Raw genomic sequence first — 25,349 nt, 5'->3', positions numbered from 1 at the left:
AGGTTAAGAATGAACTTCAATCCATGTTAGATCAGGGCATTGTTGAGCCAGCAGTCAGTCCTTATACCAGCCCATTACACGTTGTTCTTAAAAAGGATGGATCAATTCGTTTGGTTCTGGATTCCAGACAAATAAATAATATTATTATTCCTGAAACTGACCGTCCACAAAATTTAGATGAACTTCTTCAACATTTCCATGGAATTAAAGTTTTATCCACGATTGATATGCGCGCAAGTTTTTGGCAAATAGAACTCCACCCTGATTGTAGAAAATATACTGCTTTTTTAGCCTTTGGTAACTGTTACCAGTTTCGGAAATTACCGTTTCGACTTACTGTATCTTCAGCAGCATTCATTCGTAGTTTAAATGAAATTTTACCTGTTTATCTTCGTGACAATATTACTTCTTATGTTGACGACATTCTTATTGCTAAACGTTCTTGGAGTGAGCACAACAAAATTTTGGATTCATTATTACGTATTTTTGCACGAGTTGGCATGACATTGAACTTGGAAAAATCAGAATTTGGTCGTTCTCAGGTGAAATTTCTCGGTCACATTATTTCTACAGAAGGTATTCTCCCTGATCCAGAGAAACTAGACGCTATTCGTAATTATGCTGTTCCTACCACAAAACGTGATGTTCGTAGTTTCCTTGGTGTCTGTAATTTTCTTAGACGCTTTGTTAGATTGGACAATTTGGCCACACCTCGTTTATGTGAACTATCTGGAAAGAAATCTAATTGGTGTTGGGATGAGGAAGCTCAATCAGAATTTGAACAACTTCGTGATGCTTTAGTTGCTGCTCCACTTCTTTCACATCCGGATCTATCTAAAGATTTTTGTTTGGCGACGGACTCATCATACAAAGGCCTAGGTGCACACTTATTTCAATAGATAGAAGAAAACGGCGTTGTAGTACAGAAGACTATTGCATTTGGAAGTCGTGTTCTCTCTAAATCAGAGAAGAATTATTCGATTACGGAACTTGAAGCTTTGGCTGTTGTTTGGGCTTTCACAAAATTTCGCACATTTTTGTTTGGAAGACATACTAAGGTTTACACCGATCATCGAGCTCTGGAATTTCTTATGTCAACAAAATTAACTCATGGAAGATTGTCACGATGGGCGTTGTACCTACAGGAATTTGATTTTAGCATTGTTTACATACAGGGATCTTCAAATATTGTTGCTGATGCTTTATCACGTGCACCTATGGGTTTGAAACAAAGTGCTGAAGAGGACTGCAAAGAAAACCATTATTGTTTGATGTACATTCAAGGTGTGGCGTTTGAGAACTTTATTTCGTCTTCGCTCCAGGACATCGCTAAGGAGCAAAATAAGGATCCAATCTGGAAGGACATTAAGGAGAAGTGGAGGAGAAAGGAAAGCGTAGCGATTAGACAGCATTATTTAGTTCGCAATGACATTCTTTTTAAACGGAAATCGGTCGACAACTCTGTTTGGTTAGTTTGTATTCCTGATGAGTGGGTCAATAAATTGATTTGGTACACACATTTTAGTTATGCGCACTTTGGTCCCAGAAAATGCTTTCATAAATTACGAGAAAATTGCTACTTCAGTAATATGGAAAAACGTATTCGATCTGTTCTTGCCAAATGCAAATTATGTCAAAAGGCTAAGCCGCCAACAGTTTCTCACAGAGCACCGTTGTTTCCTATCATTCCAGCGAAATTAAAGGAGATGGCTGCAGTCGATTTGTTCGGTCCAGTGGTTCGATCTACTAATGGTTTTGCGTACATTTTTGTAGCAGTGGAATTGACATCAAAATATGTGTGTTTTACACCGTTACGCAAAGCAACAGCTCGTTCAGTATCTAATGCTTTAATCAAACATTTTCTTAAAGAAGTGGGTCATGTTGATAAGGTTATATCAGATAATGGATCACAGTTTCGCTTTAAAATTTGGCTTCGTACTCTACGGCGTCGTAAGATTAAACCAATTTTTATTTCACTTTTTCACCCTCAATCTAATGCTTCAGAGAGATGGATGAAGGAAATCAATAAATTGTGCCGTCTTTATTGTTATCAGAATCACAGAACTTGGGATCAGTATCTTCATATTTTTCAAAACATTCTGAATGAACTTCCTAATGATTCAACTTCTTTACCGCCTCTATTGATATTTAAAAAATAAAGTACCAACAAATCGCATTTCTGAAATCGTTCCTTTTCCGCCTTCACGGAAACTGCGGCATTCTGAAGTTGTCAACCTGGCTCTACGAAATATTGCGTCTGCGGCTGCTAGAAGAGAGAAATCAGCGAAACGTCCTGGTCGTTTAAAAATCTTGTCAGTTGGCCAGAAGGTGTTAATTAAGTCCCACCGTTTATCTCATAAAGGAAAAGGCTTATGTCGCAAATTTTTTCTGCTTTATAACGGTCCGTATAGAGTTCGCAAAATTATTCATGATAACACTGTTGAAGTAGAAACTCTTAAATCTCGGCGCTCTAAGGGAATACATCATATATCGAACGTAAAAATTTTTGTAGAATGACATACTTTAGAGAAACTAACAGCTACGTAAACATGCGGAGAATGCAAGAGTACCGCGCTGTGTTTTGGCGGCGGCACATACTCAAAGCAACAGTCAGTCTGCGCGCCGCACAAGGCAGTCGTTGACCGCAAACAATCACTTCCTACGTCACGCGCCTACAGCTGATCGAGCGCTCAGTGCGAATGCACTGACAGACGTAAATAAATACACAGTTTAATTTCTCCGAATAAATTCTGTATAAAGCTATAAGGACTTCATAAATTATGTTATTAACGTTCAGTATTTTTCAGGATACGGTTGTATAAAGTATTTAAGACCTTCAGGTAAGGCCGGCCGGAGTGGCCGAGCGGTTAAAGGCGCTACAGTCTGGAACCGCACGACCGCTACGGTCGCAGGTTCGAATCCTGCCTCGGGCATGGTTGTGTGTGATGTCCTTAGGTTAGTTAGGTTTAACTAGTTCTAAGTTCTAGGGGACTTATGACCACAGCAGTTGAGTCCCATAGTGCTCAGAGCCATTTGAACCATTTTTGAACCTTCAGGTAAATTCTGTGCGTGTCCGACGTTAAGACGACTTGCTTTGGAGAAAATATTCAGGAAGAAGGTCATTTCGAAGAAGAAAGTAATAAACAAAAAAAGGTAACGGTTAATTGAGTTTATTTTTCTGTTTTGTTGTCATAACTACTCTTCAATTTAGTATATAGAAATGCTGATATACTGTGTACGAACAGAGTTTAGGTTACACTGTGGTATTAATTATAGATTGTTCGCTTGGCAGAGCCTCGTTGTAGGAATTGTGCTGCATCCACTTGTTGACATTCTGTTCTCTACTGGTATATTTACTCGCTATTGCATGTTTTGCTTACGCTCAGTGCCTTATATTTTTAAGATAAGAAAATGAACTGCTATAATTCGACGAACGACATTAGTACAAGAAAGTCATAGAAGTCACATGAGCTGAGGTTTTATGGAAGCTGTATAAATTTATGCTAATAGGAAGGAAGCTAACGACATGACAGACCAAAACTAGGTTTAGACCATTGACAGTATTACACTGCATTTTCGTGAGCAATTGAAATAGGAAGTGACACTTGACACAAAAAATACTCCACATGTTTGCTTCTGCTATGATTCTTGAAGTGGTGTACACACTGTGAAATATTATGATCATTAACACTTCGTAATCGTACTTAATTACTGAAAGTTATTCGAACTAAGTCTGTTAGAGGTCATGTATGCATTTCTTTTATTTAATGATGGACAAGGAACCAAAATGTATCTTATAATTTATAATGAGTAGAAAATTTGGGTCAGATGGATTACACAGAGGTTGTGTGTGGACACTGTGTCTTCGGATTGTATGGGATGATGAATTGAAGTTGCACTAGGATTTTGTCTGTACTTGTTCAAGGAGACTGACTAGAGGAAAGAGTTGTTATGGAAGTGAAATGATATTGGTGCTGAGGTTTATATGTATCGACGTATTATTGAGGTATTGAAATTAGGTGAAGTAGATGATTATTGGAGTTTTCGTGGACAAAAGGTAAGATAAATGATATTGATGATCGACGTATTGAAAAGGTATTAGTGAAGTATTGAGATTAAGTTGATGATTATTGGAGTTTTGGTGGATAAGAGGTAAAGTAAATGAGGAGCATATTTTTTTTTTTGTTGGTCCATATGGAACAAGGAGGATGAAGATGGCAGACTAGAACACTCAAGTAGAAAGAAGATTGCCTACACACACACTTTGTTAAATCAATAAGCAGTATACACTTTTTTTGAAGAGAGGAAGTATTTGCATATCTTGGCTCACTGACAGTTGTTCAGCAACAGTACAATGTGATCTGGCTTGGCAAACATTGGTCTTGACATGATGACTATGACGTTGACTTAACTATTATTGACTGTTATACATTGCTGCCACTACTACTTGATACACATAATGAACATAAAATTTCGACAGAATTGCATTTACACAGTTAACACTATTCAATTACACAGTAGCACTAATGTGGATGAAAGATGAGTGAGTGTGTTTTGTGTGTTTTCCTTTTATAATCCCAGAGAAGTGATCCCAACCTATCTCCTAAATATTATTTCACTTGTTTGTTGTGGCTTGCACTGACACCCATAAATATTATAGGTTAACTGTTATTGTGTACTGTAATAGTTAATGTGACAATTACCTGATATCATTTGTGTGTTTATTATGATTTGTATGTTTAGTGTAAGAGCATTGATAATAATTTGTTAAAGAAATTGTATGTGCATTCAAACTATTGTTCATGACTGAACTGTCTCAGTAGTTATGGTGAATAGTATGGACTGTTACTTGCACCTTTTCTACAATATTGGTGCCACTAGGACATGTTTAAATTCTGCTTATAAACTCTGATGAACAGTGTGATCAGTGACAGTGTATTTTATGGAACTGCTTCTGCTGAGAAATGTGACTTGTTGCTGTGTGTACCTGCTCAACATTGCTGGGTACCACTGATGGACTGCTTCTACTGAAAAGATGTCACCTGTTGATGTCTGCACCTACTCAACATTGCTGGGTGCCACTGATGGATTGCTTCTACTGAAATGAAGTCACCTGTTGCTGTGTGCACCTGATCAACATTGCTGGTGCCACTAATGGACTGATTCTACTGAAATGGTGTTACTTGTTGATGTCTGCACCTGCTCAACATTGCTGGGTGCCACTGATGGACTGTTTCTACTGAAAAGATGTCACCTGTTGCTGTGTGTACCTGCTCAAAATTGCTGGGTACCACTGATGGACTGTTTCTACTGAAAAGATGTCACCTGTTGCTGTGTGTACCTACTCAACATTGCTGGGTACCACTGATGGACTGTTTCTACTGAAAAGATGTCACCTGTTGCTGTGTGTACCTGCGCAACATTGCTGGGTGCCACTGATGGACTGCTTCTACTGAAAAGATGTCACCTGTTGATGTCTGCACCTACTCAACATTGCTGGGTGCCACTGATGGATTGCTTCTACTGAAATGAAGTCACCTGTTGCTGTGTGCACCTGATCAACATTGCTGGTGCCACTAATGGACTGATTCTACTGAAATGGTGTTACTTGTTGGTGTCTGCACCTGCTCAACATTACTGGGTGCCACTGATGGACTGCTTCTACTAAGATGATGTCACTTGTTGGTGTCAGCACCTGTTGACCATTGCTGGGTGCTACTGCTGGAACTGTCAACTGCTTATTCTTGGGCTATGGAAAGCGTTTATGTGAATATTTGCATAAACTGATTTTTGTGTATTACTGTTTGTGAAAAGTTAAGAGACTCTTACCTGCACATATTCGTCATTGCTGACGCTATTGATTGAACTGTTTAACCACATAATACTTGTGTAAACTGTTATGTAAAGTCACATGTATGACAGAATTTGTATTGCTTACTGTATTCTATATAATAGGTTATTGAAAGGTCAGTGCAAAGCCAAAATTTTATTTAGTTATATGATGTTTACGTATTAATATTATCTTTAATTTTTGTCTGTATTTTTTTGACGAATTTGGTGGTATTTTCACCACCAATGCTGGCAAAAATACCATCAAATTCTAGCCGTGGAGGAAGGGCATATGAAAGGTGGCTACACTGAGCCACAGCGCCAGAGATCGCTAAAGAGCATTGTTCCGCCGCCTCCACGGGCAGTGATTATTGAGATGTCGTAGTGGGCAGTGCTTGTCCAGGACTCGTAGTAGTCAGTTCGTGTTCAGATGTGCTAGTAGAGAGTGCTTGCTGAGATGTGATACTGAAAAGTTCTTGTTGAGATGTGGTAATAGCGAGTCGGTGTGGAAATATATTGTAATGATTAGAGTGATTTTGGTCAATATATGAAGGTAACGAAACTTGATTTATTTTTCATTATTTCCATGTTTTAAATAATGCGTCATTACAGGTTCAGTCAACAAAGCATCTGGCTTGTGTTCTTGTATTAGAGTGTAATTCTGGTTTTCTTGAGTAATTATGGTATTTCTATTTTCTTTAATTAATTCACTATAAATGATATTTAAAATTTCTTGTGTTGTTGAAGAAGAACCGTGCCAGATGCGTACGTTGAGTCATACTTCCACACACAGAACAGTTATACTTGTGCTTTGGTTTCGTAGGTTTTATAGTTGCTGGGGACTTAATTAATTAATTGTGTTAATGAAAATTTCCATTTCATTCTTTGTTATTGTTCTAAGCAGTCAGATTGCGTAATAATACTAGTCAGGGCCAACCGGTACGAGACTTCGTAATCGGACAGACAGCTACTAAAGCAGAAATTAAAATTATTTGCATTTCATTCTTAATAAAGCCCCCATGCAACGTTTTTATACGCTAATAATAATTCTTTTAGCTGCTTCTTCTGATCTTCAGTAATGCAGTCGGATTCATTTAACTTCTCGTACACTAATTGACCGAAATCTTCTTTGACTTGGAACTCACTAATTACATGCTGTTTAGAATTTTGTGCCGTCCTGATTACTTGCACACTGATCCCACAATTATATTTTCTCGTAAGGCTTTCTTTTTTCAACAACTCCAACTCAATTTCTTGTTTATTAACATTCAACCAAATTTTTCCTGTTTTAAAATCTATTCTGCATCCGTATTGACGTAGGCTGTCGACTCCGATAATGCAATCTACCACCAAATTTTTCACAACAAGGAATGTGCTTAATATTGCTACATTTCCGACTTCTACACTAAGTAGTGACTGCACTTTTACATTAGCCGATCTCGCCCCAACGGCGCCTATTATTCTGCAATTTTGAACTGGAAAAATTGGTACTCGTCTTATATTTCTGATCTTGTTGAATAATGCCTCCGAAATAACATTTGTGGTTGCAGCTGTGTTTAAAACCGCCACTATAGGTACAGTCTCCAAAATGACTTGCACTTCGGCTACTGCCACCTGTTCCTTATCCTCATTCTGTGGTTCTAAGTCCTCGGTCAGTTCATCTGCCAGTAATCGTCCATCATTATACGTTAGCATGGGTACACATATCCTGTTGCCCCTCAACCAATTGTTGACCGCTCCTCCGGGGCACGAGTGGGTCCTTACAAGTTTGTTGGATTTTGATTTGCCTGCTGGTTGACATCATCCGTCACTTCGGTAATTACCGGTTGATTCGTAGATGTCCGTCCCCACTGATGTTGGTCATTTGAGTTCATTCCCCCCGGTTGATTCCACTTTCTATTACTGTTATTATTCCAGGCTTGAGGTCTAAAATTCCTTTCGTTCCCCCACACGGGATTGTATCTTTTCCCATTCCTGTTGTTCCTTGGATAGCCCCTCGCAAGACTATTGCCGGTATTACTATTGAGATTTTGAGGGCTTTCTCCACTATTTAACAATCTCTGTCCATTCCCTTGCCTACCGTTTGGCGGAGGTTCTATCTCCCTATATTGGAATCTGTTATTACGGGCTTTCTGGTTGTTCTCTTCAATAATATCTATATGGTCTAACGTCGTGAGGAACGACTCCAAGTCTTTATCATTGCCGTAAATCAATTGATTCCGGATGCTAATTGGTAGTCTTGCCTTAAGTATGTTTATTATGTCTGGCAATGGCATAGGTCTGTCCCAGTATCTAGTTTTATTTATATATTTTTCAAAATACTTCCTAAGGCTTCCTTTTGAAAAGGAGAAAGGCTCTGGGTAGAGCACCTCCTGCCTTAGGCGTTCCTGTACCCCTTCTGACCAGAACTTTGCTAAAAACGCCTTCTCAAAATCGTCATATGTCGAGCAAACAGAAGTCATGTCCGAGGCCCAAATCGCCCCCGAACCTTGTATATATCCTGTAACGAAACTGATCTTCTGCCACTCCGACCAAGTTCTGGGTAGCACTCCTCTGAAACTTCGAATAAAAACAACTGGATGGACGCCCCTTTTGTCAGTGTTAAAAATCTGGAATTGCCGATGCTTTATCATTTTTTCTTCGGCATGGCAAAGGCTTTCGTAATCTCCGTTAGATAAGACTTCACGCGAAAAACTAGCTCGAGGCAATTTCATGTTTGAGTTACTTGCACAAGTCGGTATCGTGTGCGAATGTGCAGTAACTGGCTCTATAGTTTCTGCCAACTTCTGCTGCTGGCCTGTATTCATTTGTTCTGAGCCTTGTTGTGAAACGCGTATCGACTCTTCTATCGTTTGTTTCCAATGCTCGAAATCAGCACCTAACTGCTGTCGCACTTCCTCAAGTCCTTTCGCAAACAAATTCTCTTCCTGTTTGCCAGATAGACTCTGGAATGCTGCCTTAACATTTTGCTCAACGTTTTCACACATTAGCCTTTTGTTTTCTAATGTAATTTCGGGTAATTTACCCGTTAATACATTAATTTGGTGGTCTATAACGTCTTGACGTTCCGTCAGATGTTCAACGCTTTCCTTTAGGTTAGTCTGCGTACGTGCCAATTCAGGAAGTTGCGCAATTGCACATGACATGGCATCTTGCTTTTGTACTAATTGCGGAACCATTTCCACTTGTTCCCGTACGGTATCTATCTTAATAGCCACATACTCCTTCATTTCTACACGTACGCGGTGAGTAGATTCCTCACATTGAGCTTTCACCAATTCCATTTGTGCAGTTAATTTTCGTTCCGTCTCTTCGGCCTGATCTTTAAGTTCCTTTGTCTTCGCCTCTATCCGCTGCTCTAATTCGGAAAAACTGTCTTGTAACTGTTGCTTAATCTCAGTTCTCAAGTTTTCCTGCCCTTCCGTAACTGAGGCTAATTTCGCGTTAATGTCGGTTTTCAGATTTTCCTGCCCTTCAGTAACTGAGGCTAATTTTGTATTCAAATCATTTTGCCCTTCAGTAACTGAGGCTAATTTTGTATTCATATTATTCATGCTCTCGGTTACCATCTGCATCTGTCTCATGATAATGACCAATGGATCTAACCCATGTTGCGTACTTGCCGTTTCATCTCTAGCCATATCTACCGGGCGTTCTATTGCGCTAACTGTAGCGATCGGTTCTACAACACTTCTTACTACATCATTATTATCAGTGCTAACAGCTGAAGGCTGTTGCGTGCTGCTCTGCTTGACTCATCTTAAACATTGCCCTGTACTTCTGTGGGTAGTTTCTTACTGTACTTATACAGATAAATGCAACTGGGGCAGGTCAATCAAACTACATCTAGCATGAACACAATTAATCAATGTTCAAATATCCAATAATACTAAATAGAAAATAGAGAAGCGTATACTTCATCTACTAGCAAGCTTTAATAATAATATTATAGATCAGGCCTTTTCTCTGCGCCCAGCGTGTTGTTTTATGTTCTTATTCGTAGATCCACTTAATGTGACTGCGAGTATTTCTTCTTTTTTTCCAAGTGTCAGTTAAGTTGGCTCGTCGTAGTTCACATGAAACAGAGAACAAAATTATTTTAACAACGTCCAAAACGTGTCCTGTCACGGATTGGCCATTATAATTCGATTATAGTGTAAATGATGAAAGTATGTGAATGCAGCTTGCCGCTAACTTGGGGTAATGTCTCTCACACATGAACCTGTACAGCAAAGTAAGGGCCTCCTGTTTTTATCTTTAGGCTGATCCGTGATAAGACAGGCAAACAATTATACTAATGGAGGATTCTGCGTATTTTCTCTAATTTCATTCGCTCTCTCTCTCTCTCTCTCTCTCTCTCTCTCTCTGTCCTTCATCTATATACAGTTTTAAATATATTATTTAATTACGTGAACTCAGCCCAATAGAATCTCTGGTGGAGCCCTTCGTCTTAATCTTCAGCGGCTGGCTTGCTGTAAAATATCTTTACATCTATTATTATTGTTAAGCGCTGCATTCAGTTGGGAAAATCGATCGTTTGAACAATTCGTTCATTTTACGACAGATTTAGAATTTCAGATGTGTCCGAAGCCTTTTTGGACGATTTTATAAAATAGCGGTGATTGCAGGCTCTCTTCGTCACAACTGAAACTTCCCCACTAATTACAGGGCCAAGACAATCATCAATGATTCAGACAGAGAACTCATTCGTCATTCACTCTAGAATAAAAGGGTCACAAACCTTATTTCTGAGGAAAAATTGTATATTCAATCCATCTCCAGTACATGTTCCGTTTTCTGTTGATTCCAAGTCTTACTTAATTTACGTTTACAGTTTTCCTCTCTCTCCAAATAACCCGCTAGTGGCACAAACGTTAATAGCTCGCTTTAGCGAGAAGAAGAGCAAATATGTCTCTTTTAGCAACCCGATAATCTTCCAACAGATACTTCCGAAGCTGTCCTCCTTATTCCTCCCTAACAACCATGGAGAATACCTATATGTATCTCTATTCTCCCAAAGAATAAACGTACTAGAAAAATACCTTGGCGTCGACGAGCTGTCGGCGCATATATTACTAGAAAATCCGATCAGATACTTTCCAAAAGTGAATAAATGTGGATGATTTGATTGATAATTATTAATTATTGCTTGGTAGAGGGTAATTTTCCGTGGGGAGATTACAGGTTGCTCGCATACTGTCTTCCTATCGTACATCAGCTGGGCTTAGGCATTTAAATTACTATTGTTGTACAGGGTCAGTCAAAAGCTGCAGTACATCCGGCAGGAATGGGGAAACCAGAATATTCTAGAAGAAATGGGTGAGGTGGTCTATCTTTTACTGCATGTACCGGACATAGGCGACATCTTCAAATCGGCGCCGGCCACGGTGGTCTAGCGGTTCTAGGCGCTCAGTCCGGAACCGCGCGACTGCTACGGTCGCAGGTTCGAATCCTGCCTCGGGCATGGATGTGTGTGATGTCCTTAGGTTAGTTAGGTTTAAGTAGTTCTAAGTTCTAGGGGACTGATGACCACAGATTTTAAGTCCCATAGTGCTCAGAGCCATTTGAACCATTTTTTTCAAATCGGCCACCTTGAATCTAGGTCAATTCTTTTTAACTAGAAAGGGTATCGTGTGAAATATCAGATAATATTGGCCTTATCTGAAAAGTTCATTTCTGTAAACAGATTCGAAGTAGCAGTTATGGTTCTAAAGTTACAGCACATTTCGGTTGAAATTACAGGCTGGACTGTTCTCCGTAAAAGACAGTCATTAAATTTGTTAAGCATGGTGTCTCTCTCGGTAAACGCAGATTTGAAGGCGCTGAATCAAATCGTCATGCATTCGTAGAAGGATTTCCGCAGAAGTTTTGACACCCACTTCTTCAGTGCGTTGCTCGAGATGGTGTCTGTTTCTTATTTTCTCTGCATAAAAGATTTGTTTTAAAAGACCCCACGGATAAAAGTCAATTGCTGTGAGGTCATGTGATCTGGGTGACTATTCCACAGAACCGCGTCGGCCAATCCAGTGACCGGGAAATTGACGATCTAACCACTGACGAACAACTGCTCCATAGTGTGGTAGTGCCCAATCCTGTTGAAAGTAAGAGGGAAAGCTGCCATTTTCATTCATAACTAAGGGAAACACCACTTCTTGAAGCATTTGCAGGTAGTATTGAGCATTTCGGTTCTGGTCAGTGAAAATGGGTCCAATTACACTGGCATCCCGTATTCCCCACCACACGATAACCTTTACGTCACTAGCTACTGTGGAAGATTCCGTCCAGTGTAGATTCTGGTCACTGCAGTCTACGTGGGTGTGACGGTTGACTTCATCACTGACAAAAAAGTTTACCTCATCAGTGAACTAGATATCTAGTGCACAAGAGAGATCTCGCTGAACTTGCTCTAGGGCACAAGTGCAGAACTGCATACGTCCGTCTGGGTCATCCTCTGCTAGGTGCTGGACTAGTTGAATTTTGAATGTATGCCATTGATAAGCATGAATGATTAATAGGATCGATGACTGCCTGATTCCACATTCTGATGACAAACGTCGTGTGTTGCGCTGTGGGTCCTTCCCGAAGAACGCCAAAACCACTGTTGAAGTTGTCTCGTCAGTAGCACTTTTTTGACGGTCACTCCGTTCCTGGTCAGCTTCCGACCCAATTTCTTGGAATTTGGAAATTAAGCTCGTAACAGTGTTGTGTGAAATTGGAGGTCTTTCTGGGTGCCAGTTGTTAAAATCTGCCGCTGTGACACCGAAACTCCGTTCTCCAGACGTGAAAATGTCCTTAGTTCTCTACTCCTTGGTCAAAGCCGTCTTAAGTTATCTACAACCAAAGATGTTTTGTGACTTTTGAACCATAACTGCAACTTCGAATCTGATTACAGGAATGAACTTTCAGAAAACGCCAATGTTATCTGATATACCATGCGACCCTCTTTCCATTTAAAAAAAAATTCCAATGACCGTTGCCCAAGCAACTCGAGCAGACTGGCGACCTAACGCGCAGACTCAGATGCCGGAACACAGCCCCGACCGGGCGACCACTAGCTGTGTTCCGTTACTGGCGGAGTGGCAAGACCCCCATTCTCTGGCTTTAAAGTTTGGTCTAAGCGACAGGCATACTAGCACTCCGACGACAGACGGACAGTAACTGCCGCACAAATGCGAACGAGAGACAGACCAGCAACTGGCGACGCGAGACTGACCAAGCCTCACTGGGACCGACCAACTGACCAGACTCGCGGAAACTGGCAGAGTGACCTATGCCGAGCTCATAGCGCCCCTTAAACGCACGTGAACAGGCAACTTTTCCCCTTTCCCACCACAGGGAGACACCAAAGCTGCGATTGCCACATGGGCGCCACCGCGAGAACGTAAGGCGACTGCTTTACACTACGCGCTGCGGCGCGTTCTTCGAAACAGCAAATTTTACCACGGCTCAATGGACAAGTGTGTCAACACCACCAACAGAGACGTCCAGTTGTGCAGCAAGGTATTTCATTGTGACCAGTCGATCACCTCCAATGAGTGTGTCCGCACGTTCCAGCACTGCAAGAGTCGCAGATGTGTGCGGCAGGCCGGCACGCAGGAGACTGGACTGGTTTGCTCGACCGTGCGATCATGACAGACGCCCTACGACTCACCGTGCTTTTGTTCACTATCAGGTCTCCGTGGATATTCTTCGAGCTCCTATGAATATCTGCAATGCTCTGGTTTTCTGCCAAAGGAAACTCTGTAACAGCTCTGTGCGTTCCAAACTTGGGACCCACCTCCAATAGACACGGTATTTTGAAGGCTACAATAGCGCCGCCACCTATCGGAACTTCGTGAAACTATAGGAGCTGAATCGGGAATATTCCACGATGTCTCACAACAAATTCTCCATTTTTTTCCAGTCGAAATCCGCTGAGAAAGAAAATGCGATACATTACTTGTTGAACGCCCCTCATATTTAAAGTGAGAGTTCGCAGTAGCGGCCTGTACAGGAGGTGCCTACGCACTCGGCCCAGCCTACCTGCGGTATCCTCTCTCGCCTTGTCGTATCCTGTCGCACCCTCTGGCCGGCTGTTGTGGCTGCTAAGTGGGTCGCGAGACGGCGCGCGCCGCTGATTGCCAGCTGGCTGCAGATAACGAGGCTTATTGATCAGCCGCTGCGCCTCCGACAGGTGCGGCGCCCGGCGCCTGCTGATGGCCGGGGGCGGCAGCGGGGTCGGCGAGGGGCGGCCGCGGAGGCGGAGGCCTGCCGCTGCTTGCCAGGCACTCACTCTCTGCAGGTATTCTGTACAAGTTCCCTGTAAGCGATGGAACCCGTATTCTTCTACCACTCCTTGTTCATCCACATTTAGATGCGCAGTCCATTGTGAAGTTAACGGCAGGGGGTAATTTGCAAGGTGGCAAATGTTAGGCTTTCTTCCCGTTTCGAATAACTGTAGAGTGCAGGAAAAATGTCAGCTTAAATGCCTCTGTACATGCTGTAATTAATCTAAGCTCGTCTTCAGATCCCCACAGGAGTGATAGGTAGAGGATGAAGAACTTTTCTATATTCTTTACTTAATAGTACCGCGTAATTTGGCATCTACCGTCAGACGTGCACTATTTCAGATGTTTCAACATTTCCCTGCCACTCCTCTAAGTCAGTCAAACACGTGATCATTCGTGCCGTACTACCCCGTATACTTTCTATTTCCCCAGATATTCCTGTTGGGTCCCAACATACTTGAGTAATATTCTACGATGAGAAAGATTACTGATTTTTAAGCATTATCTTTTGTACTCTGTCTGTAATATCCTGCCAGTTGTAAGTCTGCCACCTGCCAGTCTTGCGGGTCAGTCTGTGTTATCACTGCATTTCATACATTTTAAATTGCTATACCAGTTATTCGTACTGGTATACTGAGTCCGATTGTGGCTCATTGGCAGCCGAAACTTTACTATCGGCCGTCCCCCCTCTACACTTGTTCGCAGTACAGCTCAAATGTAGACAACGCCTCTTCTTGTATCATTGGTGGCAACCAATCAGAGACAAGCGCTTGTAGTGAAAAGGATGAGTTACTCGGAAAATGATAAAACACGAAAGGCTCCAGTTATTTTAACACATATGTTTTTGGCCGGATATCTACGTTTATGATGTAAATAATTACGTGAATACGACATTTCACTTGTGGTGAAGGAGGCACGAGAATTATTCGCTTTGTGTAGAAGGCCTTTTCTTCAATTTTTATTACTGTAGCATATTATTTTTATTGTTGATTATATCTAGCATTTTTTTATGAAATATTACTTATGATTTTTTCTTACATGTGGAATGTTGTGTTCGTGACCGATTAGACCGGATTATTCCCGTTTTATGGAGTCCTCTTCATAAATTTTCTTCTTACGCTGCACTTTAGCGCTTCTGTTACCGATATATATATATATATATATATATATATATATATATATATATATATATATATATATATAATCAGGATCGGTCTAAACTAAGGATATTTTTGTTTTGCGACAGTCTGATGGCGTATACAGTGGTGAATTTAGGCTGCGACGAGAGATGAATCACGTGGTTTGTGTAAACGACCTTGTCTGTAGTTCCTGCTTTTACAGTATATTGGCTTTTTTTTATTTTTAACTGTAGCCCAGCTGGGAATGCAACAGTTTGGTTGTGATATGGTGAAGCCTACGAATGTGAAAGCAGAAAAACTTGTTGTGGTGACACAGTGACGTGTAGCGTAGTCCGAGGCGTAAGTTAGGTTTGATGGCAACAGTCTGGTTGTAAGTTAGCGAAGGCAACGAATGTGAAGGCTTGAAAACTGGTTATTTTGTCGGACTGACACGTAACGTTGCCCAAGGCCTATGTATCAGTTATGTCTCACAACCTGTAACAGTACTCGTAGTAATAAATAAATGCTAATGTTAGTTCCACTAACATTTTTTCTCTGTTACACAGATACTTCTGACCACGTCAAAAGTGGGTGGGTTTCATAATGTGGGTAATTTCACCCTACCCCAAAGAAATAATTTCTCAAGCATGTTTATTTTCAGATATATAACCTTTTCAATTTCTGACCTGGGTTTGTTTGTCTCTCATCTCATTACAAGACAACCGTAGATTATAATGCTGCATTTGATGTTCTTGTAAGTAAGCAATGACCGAAACAGATGACTTCAGCCTCTTTTGAGAGGAAAGTTTGATTTGATACCTTTGTGTTACCAATTGTGGCCTCCCAACGTGTTCGCTACAGAGACCTTGTCCTTATGAAAAACAAGGAGGCAATGCAGTTAAATGGTGTGCGTCGCATGGTTTTATAGCCAGTGATAGAAAGTGTCGTGTCTTATTTCTACAACAGAAGGTAGAGATGGAGTTCAGTGGAGCTGCAAAAAGACAATCACAGATTTAGCTGCATGTATAGAAAAAATTCGTGGTTTGAGGGAAGCAATTTAAGTATCGTAAAATTTCTACGGTTAATTTGTCTCTGGGTCGAAAGGTGCACAAAGGTTTTTTTTAAATTAAAAATGAGCTATAGTTATCTGAGAACACAGTAGTGAACTGGAAAAGCTCCTGCAGAGAAGTGTGTATTGAAATGTGCTGGAGCATAAGTGAGAAACTTGGTGGCGACAGAGCCAGTGTCGCGATCTAGGAGTCTATGTTCAGAAGGAGGAAATAAGGACAAAAAAAAAAAAAAAAAAAAAAAAAAGGAAGGCAGGTTTTCGGAGGAATACAAAGAGGAACCCACAAGTGTTTTTACAGGGTTCTTCCCAGACGTACAGAGAATGTACTGCTTATTATCATCAAGAAACAAATGCTTATAGGAATGACTGTCATTTCAGATTGTTTTACAGCCTAAAAATGCTTGAAGGATGAAGGGTTCAAGCATTTTACAGTTAACCATAAAGTGAGATTTAAGGATTCTGACACGGCACCTGGTGGGCCATAAAGAGATGTCTTCACGGCACCAGACAGTGCAAAAAACTTTTTGATAGTTATTTGTTCGAATACACGTGGCACAGGAAGTACTCCCAAAAGCAGGATTTATTTATGTATTTTATGAACAGTACAGCAACACTGTACAAGTCCTAGTGTGATGAGCTGGTTTCAATAAAAAGAACTGGTTTTATTATTTTTATGTTTTCTGGAATTCCTTCGTTGTTCCTATATTTTTATTTTCTTCGAGATGTGATCAGTCTGTGTAACTAACTAAAACGCCGTCTGTGTAACTAACTAAAACGCCGTTTGTTTTTGTCATACACGGTTGATTCCTTTTACTTACGAAGTATCTGTAGTGGCTTGTAACATATGGCGTTTCTTAAATACCAAGAAACGAAACCTGTGCAGTACACAAATAGGATCTTGTTTTGTTGCATAGACACATCACAGCTCCAAGAATATGATGATATCACTTCCTTAAATCTTTTGTTTTATTTTCGTTTTTTGTGTACAAGTGTTTCTCTGCGAAACTTTTGTTCTATAACACCAATTACACGCACTATGTTGAAGGATGCGTAGTATCCCTTTTATCCTAGTTTGAAACCAAAACGCCGTTCTTAATGGCTAAGCAAATCAATTCTCCCGCCATCTTACATTCCCGTCACCGCTCGCGACAGGCTTTACCGACATATGCTTTAAGGTAAGAACACTAACGGCCCTTTTTAGAGCCGTACAAATGTGATGTTGCAACCCTTTGTCGACGTTAAACCAAAGTATTTAATGTCGTACAACATCTGCTTCCATAAATGTATACCAGATGTAAATTTAGAAACCCCCAGAAGACCTTAGGCTAATATCGTGTATCACTGCCTCTTTCCCGGATATTCAACACAGTTCTACGATGAAGTCCGCAAGTCCACAAGTTTCTTCAGATGTGCCACGTCCAGCGTAGGCACTTTTTGGTAATTAGATCACACGGAGCTTCGTAACTGAGGGCGTATTGATATCTACGTTTCACCCGCTGTTCGTAATAGTGTCAGACATTTACGATGCTATTGTGACCAATTGACTCAGCGAGGCAGTCAAGGTTTGGTAGGATGTCAGAGAGTTTGTGAAAATAGGAACGAGTGCGTGCAGCAGTGTCTGTATAAAATCGTTTCACAATACATTTGAACAATTTTATCTTCTTCCCGTCTCATTTTCTGCACCACTTGTCAGCGGTGTACTACCTCAAACTCGTCCAGAAGGACTGCGCGGTGGGATTGATATAAGTTCCATAACTATCTGACTTTTAGATGCAAGCATATTGTGCTTTGCATCAGGCTTTACATATGCTATATAATTCAATTGCTTATCCCGTGCATCCTGTGTAATCCATGTCCATGTTTATGTAATGTCATCGTATTTGATCCTCCTTTACTTTGCCTTTTGGGTAAAAGAATGAGAGAGTGTATGTGTCTTTTCGGGTTTACAAGCCATTTAGCAGACTAGGTGCTTTCCGTCTGCTGGGATAGAGGGTAACTAACTTAGTTTTCCTTTAACTGGGCAAAGAGGTCCATCCCGCCGCGTGTGTTTCTCTATTTTTTATTTATTTACACGTCAATTTCCGTAGGATCAAATTGAGGAGCAAATCTCCAACGTCATGCAACGTGTCAGTACATGAAATTACAACATAAAAGTAATAAAAGATGAAAATAAAATGTTTATGAACCCGAAAAGAAGTCAGTCCATAAGTTGAAGTAAACGCAATCAACACTGCAACAAGAGTCACCTTAATTTTTCAAGGAACTCCTCAGAATAGGAGTGACCCATGAGGAAACTCTTCAGTTTCTCTTTGAAAGCGCGTTGATTACTGCTAAGATTTTTGAATTCGAGTGGTAGCATATTGAAAATGGATGCATCAGTATACTGCACACCTTTCTGCACAAGAGTTAAGGAAGTTCGATCCAAATGTAGGTTTGATTTCTGCCGAGTATTAACTGAGTAAAAGCTCCTTATTCTTGATAATAAGCTAATATTATTAACAAGAAAAGACAGTGAGAGACTGATATCAAAATACCCAGACTAGTGAACACGGATCGACAAGAGGTTCGTGAACTAACGAAACTTATTGCCCAAACTGCCCACTTCTGAGTCAAAAATATCCTTTCAGAATGGGTAGAATTACCCCAAAATATAATACAATAGGACATAAGCGAATGAAAATAAGCAAAGTAAACTAATTTTCGTGTCGAACTTACGATACTGTTCGAACAGAAAAATGACAGCATTAAGTCTTTGAACAAGATCCTGAATGTGGGCTTTCCACAACAGTTTACTATGTATATGATCACCTAGAAATTTGAACTGTTCAGCGTCACTAATCGTATGCCCCTTCTACACTCCTGGAAATTGAAATAAGAACACCGTGAATTCATTGTCCCAGGAAGGGGAAACTTTATTGACACATTCCTGGGGTCAGATACATCACATGATCACACTGACAGAACCACAGGCACATAGACACAGGCAACAGAGCATGCACAATGTCGGCACTAGTACAGTGTATATCCACATTTCGCAGCAATGCAGGCTGCTATTCTCCCATGGAGACGATCGTAGAGATGCTGGATGTAGTCCTGTGGAACGGCTTGCCATGCCATTTCCACCTGGCGCCTCAGTTGGACCAGCGTTCGTGCTGGACGTGCAGACCGCGTGAGACGACGCTTCATCCAGTCCCAAACATGCTCCATGGGGGACAGATCCGGAGATCTTGCTGGCCAGGGTAGTTGACTTACACCTTCTAGAGCACGTTGGGTGGCACGGGATACATGCGGACGTGCATTGTCCTGTTGGAACAGCAAGTTCCCTTGCCGGTCTAGGAATGGTAGAACGATGGGTTCGATGACGGTTTGGATGTACCGTGCACTATTCAGTGTCCCCTCGACGATCACCAGTGGTGTACGGCCAGTGTAGGAGATCGCTCCCCACACCATGATGCCGGGTGTTGGCCCTGTGTGCCTCGGTCGTATGCAGTCCTGATTGTGGCGCTCACCTGCACGGCGCCAAACACGCATACGACCATCATTGGCACCAAGGCAGAAGCGACTCTCATCGCTGAAGACGACACGTCTCCATTCGTCCCTCCATTCAGGCCTGTCGCGACACCACTGGAGGCGGGCTGCACGATGTTGGGGCGTGAGCGGAAGACGGCCTAACGGTGTGCGGGACCGTAGCCCAGCTTCATGGAGACGGTTGCGAATGGTCCTCGCCGATACCCCAGGAGCAACAGTGTCCCTAATTTGCTGGGAAGTGGCGGTGCGGTCCCCTACGGCACTGCGTAGGATCCTACGGTCTTGGCGTGCATCCGTGCGTCGCTGCGGTCCGGTCCCAGGTCGACGGGCACGTGCACCTTCCGCCGACCACTGGCGACAACATCGATGTACTGTGGAGACCTCACGCCCCACGTGTTGAGCAATTCGGCGGTACGTCCACCCGGCCTCCCGCGTGCCCACTATACGCCCTCTCTCAAAGTCCGTCAACTGCACATACGGTTCACGTCCACGCTGTCGCGGCATGCTACCAGTGTTAAAGACTGCGATGGAGCTCCGTATGCCACGGCAAACTGGCTGACACTGACGGCGGCGGTGCACAAATGCTGCGCAGCTAGCGCCATTCGACGGCCAACACCGCGGTTCCTGGTGTGTCCGCTGTGCCGTGCGTGTGATCATTGCTTGTACAGCCCTCTCGCAGTGTCCGGAGCAAGTATGGTGGGTCTGACACACCGGTGTCAATGTGTTCTTTTTTCCATTTCCACGAGTGTAAAATGATCAATCATCCTTACATGCACAGCCATTTTAATTTTAGGAAACACTGATGGCATACAAATAGGTCTAAAATTGTCTACATTATCAGTTCCTTCCTTTTTAAGCGGCTTTACTATTGAGTACTTTAATCGTTCAGGAAACTGACCATTGCTAAAGAAAAAATTACAAATATGGCAAAAGACAGGGCTAACATGTGCAGCACTTTAATATTCTGCTAGGTACTTTATCATATCACTGACAGTCCTTAGTCTTCAGTGATTTAATTACTGACTCAATCTCCCTCTTGTCTGTATGACAGAGGGGTATTTCAGACAATAATCTCGGAAAGGCATTTGCCAAGAAAGTTATATGATTCCCTGTAGAAACAAAATTTTTATTTAATTCACTATCAATGGTCATAAAATGATGCTTAAATACTGTACATATATCTGATTTATCACTAGCATAAATATTTTTACTACGGGCTGGCTTTATATCGTCGACCTTGTGCTGCTGACCAGACACTTCCTTTACAGCTGACCATATGGTTTTAATGTTATCCTCTGAATTAACAATTCTATTTGCATACCACATACTCTTTGCCTTCCTAACAACATTTTAAGCACCTTACAATACTACTTGTAATGGATACTGTAGCTTTATTGTGACTACTTCTAACATTGTGATATAATTCCCGCTTTGCTCTACATGATATCCTTATCCCACTAGTCAGCCACCCAGGCTGCCCTTACTGCTAGTACCCCGTTTAGAACGTTCTAATGGAAAGCAACTCTCTAAGAACATAAGAAATGTGTTAAGGATAGCATTATATTTATCATCTATGTTATCAGCACTATAAACATCCTGCCACTCCTGTTCCTTGGCAAGGTTAAAAAACCCTCTATTGCTGTTGGATTAACTTTTCTACACAGTTTGTAATTATATGTGACATTTGTTTGAGTACAAAAGCCTTTTAGTGTTAAAATTAGTGCATCATGGTCTGCTAGGCCATTCACCCTTTTACTAACACAATGCCCATCTAGTAATGGAGAATGAATAAAAATATTGTCTATGGCTGTGCTACTATTCCCCTGCAAACTAGTTGGAAAAAAACAAAGTCTGCATCAGATCATATGAATTTAGGAAATCTACCAACACCCTTTTTCTTGCGCCATCATATACAAAATTTATATTGGAGTCACCACATATAACTAATTTCTGGCACTTGTTACAAAGTGAATCAAGAACCTTCTCTAGCTTGAGGAGAAATGCTCTAAAGTCAGAATTAGGGGACCTATAACCAACAACAACAAAAAGTTTAGTTTCACTAAATTCAACTGCCCCTGCACAACATTCAAATATCTGTTCAGTGCAGTGTCGTGATACGTCCATGGACTCAAATGGAATACTGTTTTTTCACATATATGGCCACTCCCCCGCCCCACAAGGAAGTCCTTGAAATATAGCCAGCTAATCTGTATCCTGGTAAAGGAAGCCTCGGAATTGTCAAATTATTTATGTGGTGCTCCTATATACCAATAATTTCAGTGCCAACATCTATAAGCCGTTCACTAACTGTATCTCTAATACCTCTCATATTTTAATGAAGTATGCTAATTCCATGGCTACTTGGAAACATGACGTCCTTTGAAGGTGAGCCCTTAGTTAGAGGGACTTCCTTTAAGCAGTTAAACCTATCAGCTGACATCAATCTAAAAAAGGTGCACCTCTAACACCAACTACTACAGGAATTTTTCCGTGAGTGATCCCACCACTACCCACTACACTGCCACCTATAAGCTTTGGCAGCCTCCCCTTGCCATACCTATTGAGGTATGTTATGTCGGTGAGGTTTGTTATGTCGGTGGCGGAAAGGACAGTTTTACCTGGACGGTACTCTGGGTACTACTGCTGGGGAGACACTCTGCTGCTGGCTGTTGGTGAGTTTGATTCGTAGTTCGCAAGCGCGGCCTTGTTTCTTTAAAGTCATTGTGAATGTCTAAGTTTTTCAGCATAACTGAAGCGTCTTACCTCCTTTTCCAAGATGTATTCACTTTAAATCGTAATGCTTCATTAATGTAAGGAATGTTCGGGGTTTCGATTTATTCAGTATTCTAGACTTCATCTGTTCCTTCGGAACATTGTGGTACGAAATATTCTCCACAGCGTAATGATTGGGCAAAGTTAGATCGATCTTTACCTTGTGTGAATGTGATAATAAATGTGTCTATGCGCGTGTGTGTTTCTTTCTGTTGTAATTTATGGGTCTTTTCCGTGCTCAGATTAAAGTGAGCATAGACATTTTCTAAGTGTGCTTAGTTACACCTATTTCCACTTTTTCTTGTTCAATTAGTCCTCCGTCCTAGTTTCTGTATTTCAACACTTGACCCTACTTAGAATGAAGTATCAGAGGTTATTTGAGCGCTTGTGTTTACGTAGTTTTGAAAGATTTTAGTACCCTCCATTGTTTTTCAATAACGTATTGCGTGATCAGTGAGAGCTCTGGCCTTCCCGGTCTCGTTGGCTCAATTCACGGTTCTTCATACTTTAATGTGAACTTTGTAGTCGTGTATTTTTTATTATCTAATGTAATTTATATCAGTTCACTAAGATGTTGTTCGATGAGTGACTTATTCATCCACGTGTTCTTTACCTTTCCACGTATTTGTATAGCAGGCGGGAATTCCCATATCTTGTACTTATATCAGTCAAATTGTTTCAGTCGGTACTAATTTGTCTGCTGTAAACGCATGCTGATTGTGATGATTAATTTCTCTCCAAACTTTATTTTCTTGTGCGAATCGAGTCTGAGTGCATAAAACTGCTCGTCCCTTTTCCTCTTGTTTCACCTCCTATACGATTAGGTATGATATATGAAGACGTGCTATTTTAGCGTGACCTGATTATTTATTTCATGCTCGGGCACCAGACAGCTGTGAGATAGGATATTCCACCTTTTTCCTTACATGTGAATTTAACAATAAAACTTCTCATTGAAAGCTAATACCATTGCCCCCCATATTCTGACTTACCACATAGTCACACTCATTGCTAAATATAGAGGGCCGAATGCTTATGTGTTCTCAGAACAGTTAAATATTGATTTTACAAGCTGCCAAAGGGGTCAGTGATAGTAACATAATCTGAGAGGTAGCCCTCGCCATTTGAGTGTATAGTCCACATTGTATTAATTTACCACATATTTTATTAGCTGATTACTTGATTTGGTTTTGGGTAACTTGATTTAAATAATTTAAACCCGTTTATCCCGAGTATGCAGTCATACAAGATTTTCCAGTCCGCTCTTTTGTTTAATGTGTGGCGACGCTATAATTTACAACAGTTCGTACCTTATGCAAGTGCCATGAACACCGAAAATAAATGTGCACTTACATCAGTAGTACTACCAGTAGACGACAGGTATGTTACACTGCAAACACGGCGCTGCAGTCCGGAACCGCGCGACTGCTACGGTCGCAGGTTCGAATCCTGCCTCGGGCATGGATGTGTGTGATGTCCTTAGGTTGGTTAGGTTTAAGTAGTTCTAAGTTCTAGGGGACTGCTGACCTCAGAGGTTAAGTCCCATAGTGCTCAGAGCCATTTGAACCTTTTTTTGCAAACACGGCTGTTGTCATCTTCGAAGACGGGACTCTGTACAATACATTGATCATGAAAATCTATAAGTAATGTGAACACTCTCACACCGAGAATGCTGAAATGAACATTCTGGTCCACGTTCACGATAACCTGAGTTAATGAACCGCAGTCATGGTACTACAAGTACCCGGATAACATCAGAGGAACCCCCCCCCCCCGGACTGGACTACTACCACAACCACTCACTGCGTGTTGAATCCATCATTACACCATCGGTACACTCGGTCCGTTGCATCGTACAATTAAAATCGTTCAAAAGAGGAAAGGCCGCTGGACCTGATGGGATACCAGTTCTATTTTACACAGAGTACGCGAAGGAACTTGCCCCCCTTCTTGCAGCGGTGTACCGTAGGCCTCTAGAAGAGCGTAGCGTTCCAAAGGATTGGAAAAGGGCACAGGTCATCCCCGTTTTCAAGAAGGGACGTCGAACAGATGTGCTGAACTGTAGACCTATATCTCTAACGTCGATCAGTTGTATAATTTTGGAACACGTATTATGTTCGAGTATAATGACTTTCCTGGAGACTAGAAATCTATGTAGGAATCAGCATGGGTTTCGAAAAGGTCGTGTGAAACCCAGCTCGCGCTATTCGTCCACGAGACTCAGAGGGCCATAGACACGGGTTCCCAGGTAGATGCCGTGTTTCTTGACTTCCGCAAGGCGTTCGATACAGTTCCCCACAGTCGTTTAATGAACAAAGTAAGAGCATATGGACTATCAGACCAATTGTGTGATTGGATTGAAGAGTTCCTAGATAACAGAACGCAGCATGTCATTCTCAATGGAGAGAAGTCTGCCGAAGTAAGAGTGATTACAGGTGTGCCACAGGGGAGTGTCAGGGGCCGTTGCTGTTCACAATATACATAAATGACCTGGTGGATGACATCGGAAGTTCACTGAGGCTTTTTGCGGATGATGCTGAGGTGTATCGAGAGGTTGTAACAATGGAAAATTGTACTACAATGCAGGAGGATCTGCAGCGAATTGACGCATGGTGCAGGGAATGGCAATTGAATCTCAATGTCGACAAGTGTAATGTGCTGCGAATACATAGAAAGACAGATCCCTTATCATTTAGCTAAAAATAGCAGGTCAGCAACTGGAAGCAGTTAATTCCATAAATTATCTGGGAGTACGCATTAGGAGTG

This window comes from Schistocerca nitens, chromosome 2 (genome assembly GCF_023898315.1).
Source record: "Schistocerca nitens isolate TAMUIC-IGC-003100 chromosome 2, iqSchNite1.1, whole genome shotgun sequence".
Lineage (NCBI taxonomy): Eukaryota > Metazoa > Arthropoda > Insecta > Orthoptera > Acrididae > Schistocerca > Schistocerca nitens.
This window is presented reverse-complemented; position numbering follows the sequence as displayed.